We start from the raw sequence: 10,804 nt of genomic DNA, 5'->3' as shown, positions 1-10,804 counted from the left end.
CATGATACTGCCTCACTATTTCCCGTTCGCACGATAAATTCAACTGAAGTTTCGAGAAATTTTCTGATATTCCACTGACAATTTTGCTGTAGGGTTATTCTGATTATTAACAACAGAAAATTCTCTCTTCAGTATTTCCACAGAAGTTTTTTTTAAATTAATTTTCGGGGAAATTCAGAATTATCACGAAAAAATCCATTGACATTAAAAAGGAAATTCTCTTAAACATTCAAGAGAAATTTTATTTTTTTTACATCAAATTCCCTTGAACTTCGACAAGAAATTCTCTTAAATTTTCACGGGTATTCTTCAAAATTTACGCAAAAAATTCCATCCGAAAAAGAATCAAAAATTTCATCAGAAAACCCGTAGAAATATTCTGAACTTCGTAAGGAAATTCTCTATAATTCCTACGTGGTATTATTTTGAATTTCGAAAGAAAATTATCATACGTTTTCCAATTCTTCTAAATTCCCATTTCAACAATTCTCGTTCTAATGTCTATTATGTTAATTTATCTAATGTATCATAGGAACACGTCAATTATTAAATTCGGATAAGAATTCAAGTACCTGCGGTATAATAGATGTTGCACAACGGCGCGTCAATGTAATGTGTTGAATTGCCAAAACAATTTGTGATGGCAGCGAACACTTCACACCATCCGCGCTACCGAGAAAAATTATCTTAACCAATAAAAATACGGCATTTCAGATCCATTTTGAAGTGTTTTCTTTCACAAAATACATTGCAATTGTTAGTTTTTTGTTACTTTGTTCTGATTCAATACATCGATATCGAAAGCAAAAATATCGATATAACCGATATATTGGAGGAAAAATATCGATACAAAAATATCGGATATCGAAACTAAAATATCGGTATTCCGATATATCGGAAGTATCGGAACGTCTCTACTTCATCATAACATTTTTCCTCGTAAAAATAAGAAGAAAACAAATGTAAATTAGCGAAAATTGGGCTGTCTATTCTTGAGTGATGCGTGGTCGTACAAATGTCAACTTTTTTTTTATATATACAAATATATATAGGGGTAATGACGGCTTTGGCAGGTTTTGTTCTATTATTGGCAGGGGGGTTTTTTATGACTGATTATGCTCAAATTTGGCCCAAACATTCTTTGCATATCAAAGAATATTGTGGCCAAATTTCATAAAATTCGGTCGACAAAAACCCCCCTGCCAATAATAGAACAAAACCTGCCAAAGCCGTCTGTTCCCCTCCTAGATAAAAAAATCTTTTGAGTCAATATAACTTACGAACGGTTGGGCTGTTTTGCAAGATTTTCTGACTAATTGAATTGTCTTGAGATCAGCTGTGTTTAAATAATAGAAAAGTCGAAGAAAACACCGGGAAAGTTGAAAAATTGTCAAAATGCAACGTTTTTATGAGTTCTGGAGAAAGCTATCAAACTCGAACTGAAATCGATGACAACTTGGTCGAAACAACCCGAGCAAGATCGAATTCAATTTATCTCTGAACCCAACCTTTTCGATCTCTTTCTGATTGAGCATTTGGGTCTTCTGATTGAGATGAGTTTGCAGATCCCTCACCCTTTCCTCAATGTTCGATTACGACGATTCAGATCGTCAATCGAGCTCTCATGAATAACAATTTTATTCTCCATAGCTTTAATCTTCTGCCGGTTCTGGCTCAGTACTCCTTTGATTGATGCATTTTCCCCTTGAGTGCAACATTCTCTTTTCGATTTTCACAAATTCATTCGAAATCGATCCTGACGGCATCATAATCATCGCTCGACCGGCGTTTGCGATTCTCATTTCAATAATTTGATCAATTCTTTTGTAATCTCCTGCGCCTCTGGACCATTCATCTTTAGCTCTGGGAGAGTTAGGACCAAGGCTGAAACTAACCTAGATCCACATCATTTTTCCACCCTCGTGGTGTCGCTTCTCATTCGTTCATTGCCATCTTGAAGAGTTGGTTAGCCTTACGACGCCCAGGGGTCAAACCCATGTCAACCTTAACTGGCGTTGGCCTTGTAATCTGGACGTCCTGCGTCATTTCTGCAAACTTCATAACCTGAGCAGTCTCATCAATCTTCTGCTCTTGGATTGCGCAGACAATCATTCGAACTTGTCCTTCACCGTCGAAATGAGTTCTTGAACAGATGGGTTATCTTCGAGTCTCTGTAGGGTACCTTCTTTGAACTCCCGTCATCTGGTTTTCCTCAAAATCTCCAAACAGGTCCAGGGTCATCAAACTGTTATTAATATTGCCTGCCTCGCGCAATCGTGCCCTGTTCCTGTTCGACTGGTTCTCTCACTTCCGGCCAGGTCCACTAACGATAGCTGACTGATCTGACCGCGTTCCTATCCTGAACCGCATGCTCTCCGTGTTTATCGATGGGCCTGTACCAAACGAATGGTGAACACCGAGTGCGATCTCTCGACGGCTTAAGAATCGTGTGACCCGCGTTTCCGCTTCTGGCCGAATTGAAAACCTCTAGCGCTTCATCCATCGTTTTACCTCCACTTCCGTTACACCGTGAACGAACATATTCCGACATGCATCCTCCCGAACCATTTCTCTGCAGCGTCCTAAAACAGGCCAAAACGGATAATTTTTTATTATAAACAAACGAATCGAGAGTTATTTCTATTTTGTAATATAACTCAATTGAAACTTTTAGAAATATTTTTTTTTTTAATTTTGTGTCATAGGCCAATGTTCTACTGTTAGAATTGTGTACTCACTTCTGGATGGTCGTCTTTCCAGAAGATCGTAAACTTATTGTAGACCTCCACGTGGTAATGAACACCAGTAGATGTTGTCCTCGTCAATTCCGTTCAGTTCGGATGGCTCCACTGACGCTTTAGAAGCAATCTCGGATCAATATCCTTGCGCTTCGCCTTGTTCGCTTCGAGTGCATTTCTGCCTGCCGTTCCAGCATAGCATCCGCCTCGGATAATATATCGAACCCATTTAACCGGTCCGGTTTGAATGAATTTCTTTGCCTGGAAATCGGCATTGTTCAGAACAATGCGTCCAAGCACCGCGGCATGATGCCTCTGTGGTTGATATCGCCGTCATCGTGTGGTCTTTCCGCTTCCAGTGACTCCGTAAGTGAACAGCAACCCATTCCTGCCGCGGACAAGTCCCTCCACCAGGGCTGTGCCACTGACGAGTAAACTTCGTGCTGCGGGAGGACGCTTAGACATGCTTGAAGATGTACTGCGTTTCCTTCAGGGCCGTTATTTTGTAGTTGATGGCAATCTCAGGCGGAGTCAAAACGACCGTATTGTGACGGTGACCCGCAAACAGGACAGATCGGATTCGCATGGCAATGGACGGACGCGCAGTACACATGCACTGGATCGCTTTGCAAGTTGTTAGAATTTCCACGACTTTGAAGGGCGTAATCTTCGCGGAGACTTTGATGGGAGTTTTCTGGCGCCTGGAAACAAAATCGGTGTATTTAGATGAGAATCTGTGAATTTCTATTGCTTACCATCGTCTTCATTTTCAGAAGCAGTGATATTTCGTCAGTATCAAATAGAAGTTTTCATTAATTTCTCACTTGAATCGATGCTTTACTGGCGAAAATTATTACTACAGTTGAAATAAGAAAACCGTTCGGCATTTGGCTGTGGCAAAAGTTCGTTACAGGAAACAACAACAGCAAAAACACGAAATGCGCGGAAGACACAAAGCGAACGCAATCAACGCCCAAATGAACCAAACGGGATGACCATTAGGGCAACTGGAAGTAGCGCAAAGATTTGTGTACACGGCCACGGAGAAATAGAAAACTTATTATGACACTTCAAAACTGAACTAAAGCTATCAGTACACTGTTTGTCATAATGACAATATTTGTTAAGTCAGGATCAGATGGTGAGACAGCAAACCTGAACACAGTTCAATAGTTCAATTCGGAATTAAATATAATAATAAAAATCATCGAATTCAATGGGAAGAAAAAAGAAAGAATGCAAACAATTATTTTCATTTCTTTTTTCGTCCCGTTCAACTCGTCTAAAATTTTGCCATTTTGGCATAGGCGTGGAAAAATTGGTAGGGCAAGCACTATATCAACTAAGGAAATCAGGAGTGATTCAGTTTGATTCTAACGACCACTATTCTAGTTTGAATTTGGAGCAAATAGAACAAACTCGCTGGTTTCCCCAGCAGTGTTCTATTCATATTTTTCAAATTTTCAATTAACTGAAATCATTATGTTACTGCCAAGAAAGGCTCCGGAATTGCAAAGTGGATTGATCCGTAGATAAAATGACGCATCCATACACCAAAACAATTGAAAAATATTTGAATCTCGTGATTCAATCGTGGTTCAAATCTGTACGTTATACCAGTTTTATTTTCTTGACAGTTGACTGGTATAAAAACTGAATCTAAAACAGCTGCTGGGAAATTTAATGTTTCAATTCATATTCAAACTGACAGCCCCGAACGATTGAATCACTGCTGATTTTACTCTAAGGCTTTGGTCCGATTCGCGAATTAAAATCAAATTCAACTTAAAAGTGACAGTTCAGAAATTATTAAATCCCCCTCCCAGGTTGGTGCTACCCAGCAAGAACAACAGAACATCTATCAAAAATGATTCAACATCTGTCAAAAGTAAGCTTGCTCTGCGGGCAGGGTTATTGGAAATTATTGAACTGTCATTTTTAAGTTTAATTTGATTTTAATTCAGATCGGACCAAAGCCTAAATAATTCAAAAGCGGCTTTTGAGCAACGCTAAAATATCTGTTTCTGGTAACAAAACGCGCCGACATTTTGGCACTATCAAAATCGTGCCAACATCTTTATTCTAAAATTATGTTAGGAAGATCCATTAATTACGTAACAAAAAATTGGGCATTTTAACCCCTCCCCTATGTCACACTTTTTGTATGAAACATCTGAAATTTTTGTATGGACCGTCACACTTTGCTCAACCCCCCTCCCCTCTAGGCGTTACGTAATTGTGGACGTTCCCTTAGGGTAAAGTGCCCAATAGTGGACCCCCAACCAATAGTGGACCCTCCAGCCATTTTGCATTTTACAGCACAATGTAACATTTTGCTAAAATTCCATCGGGACAACCTACCTTATCCCTATGATTTGATTACATGCATTGGAAATGCTATGGAAAAAAATTAAATGTTTTTTACAATTCTATAGAGAATAAACACGAGAGTGTCCATTATAGGAATATTTCGGGGGTCCATAATAGGAAGAAGAACATCCGAAACGGAACATAAAAATCAAATGAAGTGTCGACTATGGGAAGCAAATTCCTATTATGGACCCCAGAGTCTACTATAGGGAATTCAGTCAGACTTTAAAATGTTTTCAACGAATAACGTCTTGTATTTGAGTGTTTTACAAGGGTTGGACGCTGAGCACAATGTTCCATGCACATATTTTTGCATTTTAAGGCACATGTTTTGCACTCTGCAGCACACTTTTGACATTTGCATGATCAGAACATGAAACACCGGCAACCTTGCCAAATTTTGTTGTGGTTTCATCGGACGTATGATGGTAATCCTTTATAGCAGATGCTCCAGTGTAATAATCAACTCGAAACAAAATCAGCAAATATAACAACATACACAACTAGAAGACAACTGCATTGAAAGCTGGAGTTTTTTGTTAATGCTGTTTCCGTGCATGGTACTGTGAATTTGATATGAGGTCGCATTTTCGGTGATTAGGCGAATAAAAAACTTAGATGAATTTCAAATACATCTTCTTATCAATGGCCTACAATCCAACTGGAATATTGACTGCCATTTGCATGAGTATGTATATTATGTAGAATACACTTGGGCCCAGGAGAGCATGTTTCCACCGAGATTCATTCTAAGCCGAACTGAGAAACAAACTCGCCATCATCGGATTGGCAAGCGCACTTTTTCTCCCAAAGGCAACTAGAGATCCAATACATATGCAACATAACAACATGTATACGCTTGGGTAAGGGCATACACGTAAGCAATTTTCTGAGTTTTCGAACCCCTCCCCTGTGTAAGATTTTTTCATACAAATGAATTTTTTTATGGACAATAGATATTGACCAACCCCCTCCCCATGTGCTTACGTAATATGTGCGGCCTTTAAGATTAATAATTTGAACCGACTTCAACGACTGGTAAGGTTTTAATCAATCAAAATCAAATAAAAGAATGATACGAATATTTTCAGCCGACTGATATGCTGCGGTACCTTGAAATATTGAAATTAAACTTCCTACATTGTGATTTCGAAAACGGATTTGGTATAAATAATGATATCATTGTCTGATAAAATGTAACTTGTCTTGTCTTGTCGGGAATGTTGCATTTACCCTATACACAAGGCAAGATATGAGCAAAATCCTTGGTGAAAGAATCAGTCTGCGATTTTCAATGTTACCTGAAATTGTCCCTAGCAACAATCGTATGTGAATTTAAATGTAGTATTCAGCAAGAGATTTAAACAACTTGAAGAATATTTATTGCCGACAATTATTGCTAGAAAATATTTTCGAACGAGGTCACCTATTCCGTATAGCTCTCTGAACTTGAATATGGTGAGAACAATAAAGTTCTTAATAAATCGATAAACCACTTCAATTTTACGTTCTGTTGGCTAATGTGCTGGCGGTGATGAAATTGTAACAATTGATCCTGAAACAGATCGTAGAGCCTAGGATCTCCAAATAATTTGTTCGTTGTTCTATTTCCGATGAAAATTTGATGTTGTTGTTGACTTCCTGAATTCTGATTTTGAAAATAAATGTTGACATTAGCACAGTGTTGCCAGATTTTCTAATTTTTCACGAGTAGCATGCAATTTGACGTAAGGCACAAGTGGAAAATCGTTGCACTGGCACACTCTCGGCACATTATCACACAAAATTACAAAACAACGAAATAAATTGTGCTCAGCGACCCACCCTTGGTGTTTTATGTATGTATCGTGAAGAGTAGATGCAGAACTTGGTATTAGATGTAAAGCAGAATTAATATGTTGAAAATTTGTACTCCTTGTGACAAAAGAGCAAAATTCCGCTACTAGGTCCACTATTGGGCATTTTACCCTAGTTTTATTAGAAAATAATCACCTGTCATAAGACGAGTTTATACAATCCATTGAATTCCACTTAATTGTATCTTGACAGATACGTATTTCGACCTCAAAAGTAAGGCCGTCTTCAGTGCTCGTACTTGACTCGCCAAGTCAGTCAAGTACGAGACGCAAACAACGAATCGAAAGTGATAAACATATTACGTAAGCACTTATGGGGGAGGGAGGTCGGTCAATATCTTACGCTCCATATAAATAAAAATCTTTTGTATGAAAAAATCTTACAGGGGAGGGGGTTCGAAAAAGAAAAATTGCTTACGTAATAAGTGTACAGTCCATGACAGGTGAAAACATTCCACTAAAAGCTCAAAATAATTTTCTTATAGAAAATATGTCAATCTGCATTAAAAACAGGGCTCAATTTTGGGAAATAATGTGATTTGGTATATAAAATTTTGTTCACAGTTGATTTGACAGATTAGATGTTTCATAACATTGTAAATTAACGTCCAAGTCGGGTGGTTTAATCCCGAAATGACAATTACCTTTGATTGAACAGATCTTAGGGCCATTTCTGCTGCGCGGATTTTGCGTCAATTTGTTTTGCGACGATTTCAAATCGTCGACGACAGATTGGGAAATTGATAATATATCATATATTGATATTTTAACAGTGTATGTAGTTTGACAGCCGTTTCACCTCCTGCAAAGAATCGATTGAGCGTATCTAAAAAATGACGGGAAGAGTCAATTATTGTGAAATCTCAATAATTTTAATCAATCATTATTGATTTATTGCATTTATCGTGAATACAACATCAAAGTAAGAGGGCGCAACATGAAGAACAGTATGGATAGATGTCACAAGCGAGCGACAGTATGAAACAAACATAAATTGAAATTTTTTAGTAGGGCAGTTGTGAGAACAGCATTGTTGAAATCGCTGTTATTCTGCCTCGTCCACCAGGAACGCATGGGCAGTAGCATGGTGACTACTCTTACCAAGACAGGCCTGTCACCATGCTACTACCCAAGCCGTTCCTGGGTGGTTACAAACAACAATTCACCCGTCGCTTCAAATGTTACTCACCGATAAGTATAACAATATGAATGAGTCATGTACAGTGATCAAAAACTTTCCCAATAATAATTTTAATTGCAACATTTTTTTGTTTCGGTTTTCCTCCTTGACCTAAAGAAGTTGAGCATTATTTGCTCCTTTTCTCGCTTCTTTTTGCTTCCGATTCTGATGCATGATATTAGGCTGAGTGGCTGCCTTCCTTCGGTTTCTCGTCCATTTCTACAGCAGTCATCGTCAAGTGAGGTTGGATTAAAACTAGTGAAGTTATAAATTTTAAAAAATATGTGCTAATTTACTTGTAAAAAAGCGATAAATTTTTCCCAACAGGTAAAATACAATCAAAATAGTTATAAATATCAACATTCTTTTAAACTAAATTAAAAACGATTTTAACCATTAACCCACGCCGCGGTGCCAACACGGCATTCTTTTCTTTTCTATTTGAGTCACAAAAAATTTTAGAATTTGATCCAGAATATTGTCCATGTTATTCAAATCTGTGATTTTGATAATTGTTTGCCACTATTTAATTTTATTTAATAGATTTTATTATGAGATATAAATTCTATAAGTTCACAATGAAACTAACCTCAAAACCGACATTTTTTTCTGTCTTCCATTTCCAGATGAAATGACCGCAGCGAAATGACTGATAAATGAAAATAGCAAAACAAGCGGAAAGGTTATTTTGCTTGAACTTTGAAAAGTGTGAAACATCCTCGCCGGCCAACAAGCGGCGGCGGCACCGAAATCGAAGCGCAATGTATTTATACAACTCTACAGCGCGCAACCGGATAACCACGCGGTCCATGCTGCTTCGCCGGAACCAAACAGCAGGAGATCCTGCTGTCCAAGCAAGACCTGGAGCTCGTCGAATCGAACACTGGCAAGGTGCACACTTGCTGCAGACGGAAATCTTTGGCGTGATTCGTTCGATGTCGTTCCGATTGACCGGAACAAAAGGTATGTAGCGACGGTAGTCTGGGTGGGCAGATTCAGGCAATCTTGCTTCACCCGTGAGCGAAATACAACTCCGGATCACGGGTGAAAACTCTAAACATTGCCTGAAAAAAGTTCACATGTCGCTTTGTAGTTGACCCGAGCGCGCTACGAATTGAAACTTGAGAGGACAATACTTTTTGTGATGGAAACATTTTGGAAAATTGAGAGATAAGACTTCCTTGGATAGGTTAACGTTCGTCTCCGGCGATTGTGCTATCGGGTTGAATGTCATAATTCAAGGAAAGCAAATCCATTGAAGTATAGGCTGTAATTGCCTGTTTGAGGTTTTTGCACGACTCGATGGGATGATTTTTCTCAGACGTTTCTAAAGTATTCTCTGTTATTCATTTGATGCTTAGTGAATTTTCTTTCTGTTTTGTAGATTATGCAGTCGTCGGTTCAGTTCAGGACGAATCGTGATCCTGGAGTACAACCCAGCCAAGAATCAGTTGGAAAAGGTTCATCAAGAAACATTCGCAAATCCGGATGCCGTCGCATTGTTCGGTCGTTTCTGCCATCGATCCAAAGGCCGTCCGTAATGATGCAGACAGAAAACAGAAACTGGTTTACATTCTGAATCGAGATTCGGAAGCAGTTGACCATTTCCTCCCTTTGAGGCACACAAATCAAGTACGCTAACGTATCACATGGTCGGAGTGGATGTTGGATTCGAAAATCCCATGTTTGCTTGTTTGGAAATCGATTACGAAGAGGCAGATTTGGATCCCAGCGGAGGCGGCTGCCAAACGCAACAGACCTTGACTTTCTATGAATTGGATTTAGGATTGAATCACGTCTACGAAAATATTCGGAACCTTGACGCCAACTTCTTAGATTCCGTTCCGCGGAAACGATGGTCCCTCGTGTGTTAATTTGCTCGGAGAATTTTGACTTACAAGAATCTTGGGACCAGCACGATATCCGTTGTCCGATTCCCAGAAGGCGCAATGACCTTGACGACCCAGAGCGTGGAATGATTTTCATCTGCTCGCAACCCATCGAACCAAGTCAATGTACTTTTCCTGGCACAGACCGAACAGGGCGACATCTTCAAAGTAACATTGGAAACTGATGACGACGTGGTGTCTGAGATCAACAGAATATTTCGATACTGTGCCTCCAGCTACTGCTATGTGCGTCCTGAAAAGGCTTTTGTTTGTGGCTTGCGAGTTTGGCACCACTATCTGTATCAAATTGCCCATCTTGCGAACGACGACGAGCCTGAATTCAGTTCGCTATGCCGTTGGAAGAGGAGACACTTTCTTCTTTGCGCCTCGTCCTTTGAAGAATCTGGTCATGGTTGACGAAATTCACTCGTATGCTCAATTTTGGGCTGCCAGGTAGCTGATTGTAACGAAGCACTCCGCACTGTACCTGGCGTGTGGTCGAGGACCGTTCATCGATACGAGTGCTCCGCCATGGATTGGAAGTATCGGAGATGGCCGTTTCGGAGCTTCCCGGTAATCCGAATGCTCTGGACTGTCAAGAAACGTATTGATGGTGAGTGTTTAAACATGTTTGCATTTTCATTAAAATTAAGATTCATTTAGCTGACTGACAACTAATTGCGAGAAAAAAACGACATTACCTGGAGCCGTGGCTTGTCCTTCGCGGGGTTCAGGATTCGAGTATCGAAATCAGCAATATTACGTAACTAC

The 10,804-nt window shown here is 39.4% G+C and overlaps 3 pseudogenes; 1 reads left to right on the top strand and 2 right to left on the bottom strand.

Moving 5' to 3' along the window:
* Positions 1 to 1,935: 1,935 nt before the first annotated feature.
* LOC134208837 (kinesin-like protein KIF23) lies at positions 1,936 to 2,568 on the bottom strand (annotated as a pseudogene).
* A 204-nt stretch (positions 2,569 to 2,772) lies between these two features.
* On the bottom strand, positions 2,773 to 3,505 carry LOC134208836 (kinesin-like protein KIF23; annotated as a pseudogene).
* Positions 3,506 to 8,905: 5,400 nt separating this feature from the next.
* The window catches only part of LOC134208835 (splicing factor 3B subunit 3-like), a 2,204-nt pseudogene continuing 305 nt past the window's right edge, over positions 8,906 to 10,804 (top strand).

The sequence above is a fragment of the Armigeres subalbatus genome, chromosome 2, assembly GCF_024139115.2.
Source record: "Armigeres subalbatus isolate Guangzhou_Male chromosome 2, GZ_Asu_2, whole genome shotgun sequence".
NCBI classification, from domain to species: Eukaryota; Metazoa; Arthropoda; class Insecta; order Diptera; family Culicidae; genus Armigeres; species Armigeres subalbatus.
The sequence above is the reverse complement of the archived record's forward strand: the minus strand, read 5'-3'. Positions and strand labels throughout refer to the sequence as shown.